The sequence below is a fragment of the Mixophyes fleayi genome, chromosome 5, assembly GCF_038048845.1.
Source record: "Mixophyes fleayi isolate aMixFle1 chromosome 5, aMixFle1.hap1, whole genome shotgun sequence".
Lineage (NCBI taxonomy): Eukaryota > Metazoa > Chordata > Amphibia > Anura > Limnodynastidae > Mixophyes > Mixophyes fleayi.
Window position 1 is genome coordinate 99,625,035 of NC_134406.1, and position 8,476 is coordinate 99,633,510.

Sequence of the window (8,476 nt, forward strand, 5' to 3'; positions counted from 1 at the left end):
TTCAATAGAATCTTCTATTATTATCGTTGCGGTCTCGCTTGTCTGTGTGCTCTCTGGTGGTGTTGGTATAGCCGCATCCACAATGCTAGAAGATGACAGTGCAATTGGATTTGTCAGAAGAGAATGTCCAAAGACCATATTGCACTGGTCATAAAAGGGCCAATCCATTCTTTCAGCGCCACTTTTGCGCCTGTTGTGGTCATGGACTTTAGTGTACTGCTTCTTCAGGGACTTCAATTTGTTCAGGACTTGTTGCTGTGTCCTCTTTATGCCACGTTGTGTGAGTATTTTGGCGATGTTGTAGTACACTGTGGCATCCTTCACAGTCCCAGTCACTTCCCTTCTAATTTCTTCCTCCCCTCTGACATTCAGCAGCTCACGCACCTCTTCCTCCATCCAGTGTGTCATTATTGCTGTAAATAAACAGTTTTTGTGAACTAATAAAAGCAATTTTCTCCCTGAATAAAAAGTTTCTGCTTCAACTTGATGTTGAGTACACCATCCACCATCTCTCCTAAAAGCTTCTACAATCTTCCACGGGCTTCCAACGATGACATCATCCTCCAGAGACAGGCAGACAGCCAATCAGCATGTTTTCTGTGCAACCCGGGTTGAAAAACCCGGGTTGCACCATTCATAGTGCAGGCGACCCGGGTCCGACCCGGGAATTACCCCTCGATAAATCCCGGGTTGAAGACCCGGGTTTTTAAGCCCGGGATTTTGGACTTGTACAATTCATACTGCACCAAGACCCGGGTCGTTTGAGCTCGCCCCGGGAAAAACCCGGAATTTTGGTGCAGTATGAATGGGGTATAAGAGAAGGATGGAATAGTGTGGACTTTATAGTAAATGATAATTTGGTTCTGTAACAGATGTAATGTTAAATAACAATACAAATAAGATAGACTTGTAGCTTAAAAATAATTATTGGTGGCCAATGATAATCTTTTATCTTTAATTTTTTTTTCATATTTATTCCCACCTATTACTACTTATCTTCACTGACTTACTTTTATCAGTTTCATCCTATTTCCCATCTCTTCTGGCCACACCATGCTTCTTTATTGCACCCTCCTACTGTATAGTGAGCTGTAGTGGAATGTTAGGGAAACACTGTTTACCCTTATGGTTCATTTGTAAAAATTCCTATAAGGAATTATTTACCGAAACATTTATTTTGAAAAACTTTTCTAGCATTTATTTCTAGGAAATGTATTTATTTTTGTTTAAAGTGTTTTGCTAGCAGTCTATAGGGAAGTAATACTTACTGTAACAGTGTACCTTTCAAGGCACTTTTACAGTCCAAGGTAAAGAAAACAAAATAAAATATATTACAATTTCTATTTACTTGCTACTCTATTATTTTCACAAGTGGGAATTCCTTATAAGAATGGAGGAGATGTTTATTCTCATGGTCCTAATAGCATAATAAAGGATTAGAGGGGAGATAGCTTGTGCCTCTCTTCTTGTGGTACTAATTCCTACACACTTCCAGAGAGGGTGGCATTTGCAGATTGGATGATCTTTCGTGTTTCTGCACAATTACCCTCTTATCATTATGTTGTCATCAGATATGATACTTATATCTGTGTCAGGTACCCCTGTGGGGGAGGGAAAGTTCATTACAGTGGTCTGTGCCAGGGTCTATGTATGAAAAAAATGCAGGAGGATGTTAGGTGTGATTGTGTCATGATTAAAGGAAATATTTCTCTATTGTGTGTCTCTGTATCATACTGTCCTGGTATGACTTTTACATAATTGCTGTTCATTGCATTACTGGCAGAATAAGTGTTCATCCACACTGGCTTTGAATGTTTTTTATGTTTTTTAATATTTGTAAAATGAATATAAATAGCTCTGACACTAGGGGCCTGATTCATCAAGGTACGCATTCTGAGAGCAACTCATGCGCAGTATTCTACACACATATTTAGGTTTGCACACTCCCGAATCCATCAAGGGACAGATCTTAAGATACGTAGTGTGAGAAAGTACACCAGTCACAGGAATCGGACACAGGTATGCTGAACCATGTAGCTGTTTATTAGCAGTTGTCAGGATGGTAAAACAGCTCCAATGCTGGTACAGCAATCATATCCAGTAACAGTGCACGAAAATCTCCACCACCTACATCTGGCTAGACATTACTTCCCTGTCTGCTCGACGGGCACTTACTGGCATCGGTGGTGCCACCCACACATACAGACAGTGTCTTTATCCTCCACCCCAAGCACTACAACAAATCACAGTAAACCAATCACACCCATGTGGAACGTGTGTGTGTGTGTGTGTGTGCGCGCGCTAAGAGAGGAACTTAGGGAAAACTTAACCCTGTCTGCAGCCTGCTGTTGCAGACTAACTGTGTTCCTACCTGTTCCCTTACAGGGAACTGTAGCAAATAATTTGTAAGCCATTTACATCACGTAAAATTGGAGTTGTGTATCACTGCATCCAACTACTTAACAGTGCCTCTTCTGACTATATGGCACGCGTACGTTAGAGTACGCTAAGCATTTGATTGTTATAAATAGTAATGCTTGAGGTTACTTTGTAGGGGAGTTCTTAGGAGCTAATTTTGCATCATCTACCAGGGTTTTGGTTTTATTTGAATCTCACAATCTTTTACAGAAAACAGACCCTTCATGTAGGTGACCAATAGACATGGTCAATGTGTGTGTGTTCAATTTATGGCATTAAAAATTATGTTTACACTTGTGGTGTATTTACATGTTTCTTTGGGACACTACAGGTCCCAGCATGAGCTTGCAACCATAGAGTATGCTTGTGCTTGTAGTACTAGTGCTATTTAATGGCAGCCTGGCAATCCTGGGACCTGTAGTGCGCTGAAGACAAAAAACTTTCATGCATTATACTATTATTATTATTACGCCTCATACACCGCTCAGGGTTGTGGGAAGAGACATATTGCTTTAAGTGCAGGGGTGGGTACTTCTAGGGAGGCAGGGTGGGGGTGGGGGGGGCTGGAGGGCTACATCTCCCTAGAGAATGAAGCCCATTGCTGACTACTCTGGGGTTGGTTGCCATCAACAACCTCCTCCTTATGGTCCTCCTCCAAAATCAGGACCTCCTCAGTCTCCTGCTCCACCTTGGCCCTACTCAATATTTCTTTCCTCTACTGCCTCCTCCCTGGGCTCCACCCTTGCCCCACTTCCTCTCCTATATATTCCTGCTCCGGAAGACGGTCAGGCGGTCTGTTGGAATAAATGTGACACATTAGCTGTTTTTAAAATGTTATCTCTTTTTCACACTTACATAGAGACAGCCAGATAATGCTAGGTTACATTGTGAAATATCCAATTCCACACCAGTAGTAGTCATATTTCAGACGGAAATGAAACTGACAGAAATAATCCTGACACGAAAATCTCAACAGTGTAAATACTGACATGGAGAAAATACCGACACTATACATACTGACATGGAGAAAATACTGACAACCGTAACCTCCCCCACCCCAGTCAAATTATCCATAGTGCTGCCAGCCTAGTGTCTGGGGGACAAACAGCGTGGGGTCCCCCAAATTTTCCTCTGACCAGTCCTAGGATTAACCAGCCTTGGCTGGGGGCACTATAGCAGGGGAACCCGCAGCAGAGGATACCCTGCCATGATACCAAGCAGCCCTAGGCTGGTCAGCACGGGGCTGGATTCCCTAGGGAGTTTGGGTCCGCAAAAGAAATGCCCAGATGGGGTGCGCAAAAGAAATGCCCAGCCCTGTGCTGACAAGTAAAACATAGATAGACAGTGCTCTAAAGGTCCATTAATCAATCAAACACTAAATAAATCTATAAATATAAGTGTGTACTCAATAATATATAAAAAAGTAAAATAATAATAAAATTAGTCCAATACATAGGACAGAACCAGAAGCTGCAAATAAGTGTCAAATAAGTATTTTATTTAAACACATACAAATATATATAAATGTAACCCCCTGTCACTGTGTGTAGTGTGGTGTGCAAAGGGTACACAGTGCACCTCCTTCTCAAGCCCTGGCTAGCTGATGGGCATGGGTTTAAATGATCAGGGGGTCCCTGCACATGCAGGTGTTTGTATGTAGTTAGTGGGACACAGGTAATGTCACTTTGTAATGCAGTGTAAAAGTCACAATAATTTGGGCGCCAGACCATATCTATAACAAACTCAACTCTTTATTTACACTCCTCTTCCTCCAGCACGATAACCATAATGGTTGCAGCAATAAAGAAAAATATATACATCTCCTTACTCTCTCCAGCACAGTTCTTAATGAGCAATACGAACATGGTTGCAAATATCTTATCACTCCTCCTGCACAGTTCTTAATGTTATCCAGATGTTAAATAACATAATTTACATGTCTCTTGCACTCCATACTCACTGCAGATCACCCTACTCTGCAAGGGCACTCACATGGATGCTAATAGGCAGGCAGCTTCTCCTCCATGCAGCTCTGACACACTCTGTGTACCTCTCAACTGCAGCTCATCCCTCCTCTGCGGGGATGATGTCTCCTGTGCTCTGACACGTCACTCTGTGTACTCTCAGCCTCAGGATCTGACACTACAGCTACCTTGCCTCTTGTAGCAGCCCTCCTCCAAGGTCTCTTCCATGCGAAGTGTCCCCCTCTATCTTGGGTTATCTATAGTGACATGGAGTTCTCCCCTTCATCCAGGGCACACATTCCTTGCCCTGGCTCAGTCACCACGCTCAGACAGCCAGGCAATGCTGGGGGAGCCTGGGAGCTTCCACCCCAGGTCCCCAGCTACATCTCTCCTCTCCTCTGTCTCTCCCAGTCTCTGTCTCTCCCCCTCTCTATTCCTATCCCCCCTTAATGACAGCCCCTCCTTCCTCTCACTCAGTCTCACAGGCTGGGCTGGGCTATCACCATGGTAACCAGTTTATGTAACTTTTTATAAACTTCTAGCTTACCCTCTAGGTGACCCCTCCTGTATTCACTGAAGTAAAGGTTTAACTAAAACGCCACTAGGGGGCGTTACATAAATATATAAAAAAATTCACAATAATAGCACTTGAACACAGATAAGCATTAATCATAAAAACATGATTCTGGAGCTCTATCTACAACCCTGATACAAATAATTTCTGTGAAAATGCGCAAACATATGTCAGTGAGTCTTGTAGTGGTTTTAATTGTATCAATTGTTTATATTGTTGTTATTAATCTAGATGATTCTAAAACTTAATCAGGACCACAGAAAATTAAACGTATGCAGTCTCTTTCAAGCGTTATCATATAGTAATCACTTGTTTACTTTCCAAATATATGAGAAGTGTACATAATAATAAACTCTTTACCGATTTGGTGATTATGATCAAATAGATCTTTTCCTTCATGTTAGTAGAGAAAAATATATATCAATCCTTACCCAAATTCTGGGAAAACAACTTCTTTCCAAAGTACTAAAGAGTCTCCTCCAGCGCTCCAAATGATAGCTATGCTTAAAGTTTCTCATAGACAATTTAAAGTGTAAATTGCATAGCTAGTTCTACAGTTAATATATTGTTTGAATGTGCTACTCTACAATGAGATTTTTTTTGTGTATCCCTCCCATTATATGGTCACAAGTTAGGTTGGATTTTAGAAATGAGGGTACTACCACAGATTAGATTTGTTGCCTACCTAGGTAATCAAGTTGATCATTATTATTGATGTAATAATCATCATCATCAACATTTATTTATATAGCGTCAGCAGATTCTGTAACGCTTTACAATTGGGAACAAACGGTAATTAAACAATACTGGGTAATACATACAGAGAGGTAAGAGGGCCCTGCTCGCAAGCTTACAATCTATAAGACAATGGTTTGATACACAAGGGTAAGTGCTACATCATATTGAATATTTGTCCAGCTAGAAAGCAAAGGTTACAAAGTATTTAGTGGGCTGTATACTCCGTCACACAACTAGGTTGGTCAGAGGGTTATTGTCTTGTGTTAGTTGTATAGAGGGTGCTAATAGGGTAATTTAGGGAGATTAAGAGGGTGGATGAGGAATATTATAAGCTGATGGGGTGGTTTTTCAGAGAATGCTTGAAGGTTTGAAGACTTAAGCAAAGTCTTGTTGTGCGAGGGAGTAAATTCCACAAAGTGGGTGCAGGATGAAAAAAAGTCCTGTAACAGGGAATGGGAGGATGTGATGAGAGTGGAGGAGAGACGTAGATCTTGTGCAGAAGGAGATGTCAAATTGGGAGATATTTTGAGACAAGTGAGAAAATGTATGTTGGTGCAATTTTGTTGACGGCCTTGTATGTTAATAGAAGACTTTTATATTGGATTTGTTGAAATACAGGCAACCAATATAGAGACTGACACAGTGGCTCAGCAGAGGCAGAATGGTTTGCAAGGGAAATCAATCTAGCCGCTTCATGCAAAATAGATTATAGGGGATCAAGTCTGACCTTGGAAAGACCAGTAAGGAGCGAATTGCAATATTCGATGCGGGAGATGATGAGTGCATGAATTAAAGTTTTTGTGTCTATTGTGAAATATGTAAGTACTTTGGAAATGTTTTTTAGATGTATGCAGCATGATGTAAATATAGAGTTGATGTGGGGAACAAAGGATACTTGCGAGTCAAGGATTACACCTAGGCAGCGAATTTGCGGGGTGGGATTTATGGTCATTTTGTCAACAGAAATAGAGAGGTCAGGCAGTAAGCTTCTATTGTTGGGTGGGAATATTATTAATTCTGTTTTTGAAAGATTGAGTTTGAGTTGGTGAGAGGACATCCAAGGCGAAATGGCAGAAAGACAGTCAGTAACGTGAGATAACACAGATGGTGAGAGATCAGGAGGGGATAGATAGATTTGTGTATCATCTGCTTAGAGATGATACTAAAATCCAAAGGAGCTTATTAGTTTTTCTAGAGAAGTGGTATAGATAAACAATAGCAGAGGACCTAGGACTGACCTTGTGGTACTCCAACTGATAAAGGAAGCAGAGTGGAGGTTGTTCCAGAGAAATTAACACTGAAAGAGCGATTAGATAGGTAGGATGAGAACCAGGATAGGACAGTGTTTTGAAGACCTAGGGATTGTAGCGTCTGTATGAGGAGAGAGTGGTTAACAGTGTCCAATGCAGCAGAGGAGAATTAAAAGAGAGTAATCACCTTTAGTTCTAGCTGTCATCCGATCATTGACAACCTTGGTCAGCGCAGTCTCTATGGAGTGTTGAGAGCATTGTGAAGAAGATCCAATAGGTTGTTTGCAGATAGGAAACGTGTGAGGCGAGTGTAGGCAATTCGCTCAGGATGTTTGGAGGGGCATGGGAGCTGAGAGATGGGGCAGTAATTTGATAGAGAATTTGGTTCAGAATTTAGTTGCTTTTTTTTAATAGGAGTAATCACTGTGTGCTTGAATAGTGATGGAAAGATACCAGTAGAGAGAGATAGATTACAGATTTTAGTTAGAGGTGGAATGAGGACTTGAGACAGGAACCTACCAATTTGTGAGGGTTTGGGATCAAGAGGACAGGAGGCAGAGTAGGAGGATAAGAAGAGAGTGGAAACTTCCTCTTCATTTGTGTGATCAAATGGAGAGAGGGTGTCAGAGGAATAATCTCCTTTCCAATGCTCTTCAACAGCGAGGGATGTTTGTATTTTTCTAAAGTCAGTGCTAGGATGTCTAGGCAAAATTTAATTTAAAATCACAGTATGCCAGTGCCAATTCAGAATCTTCTTAATGTTGCCACATAGGTTATTGTATCAAGTCTTTTGGCCCTTTGTTTCTCCTCCATTTTATTGCTCAATAATTCCCCCTACTAACATTTCTAAAATGTTCCATGTAATTGCATATTAAACTTATGTCATAATGTTTCTCAACAAATCATTCCCTAGTGATCAATGTATAATTCCACCATATAATTCCTAACTCTCCATAAGGTATGTTTGGAGATCAGTTTGTCAGAGTGGTTGCTATGAATGTCTAGGATTACAATCAACATTCTTCTGATAATTCCTCCTGTGTATTATTCCCTCCTTACGGAGCAATTCAATATCTATTGCTAATGAAAAATTACTCATAAGTGACAGAGGAAGCATAAAGGGCTTCTTCTAATCTCTGTGAAAATTATAGTATTCCTCAATCCAAAGTATTTATTAATTACCAAGTCAGACATGGAATCATCTAAAAATCTGAATGAGCTATTGACCAGTGTTTCCTTAACTACAGTCCTCACGCACTCTCAACAGTTCATGCTTTAATCATGTAAAGGTGACTGTGTGCTTGGCTGGGTCAGTAATTATCATAAAGTAGTTAAAAGCCTGTCCAAATGACGGAAAAAAATGAGATTAAGATCATGTTGGACCCATTTGCACCCAATTGACTTTACCCTTGTGGAAACATTGATTGAATAGTTTGTAAGATGGCTGCTCAGCCGCAAAATGCTTAGCGTGGTAAAATTCACAAATACTGTTCATGGGACCATAGTTATGAGCATTAATATTTGCTTCATCA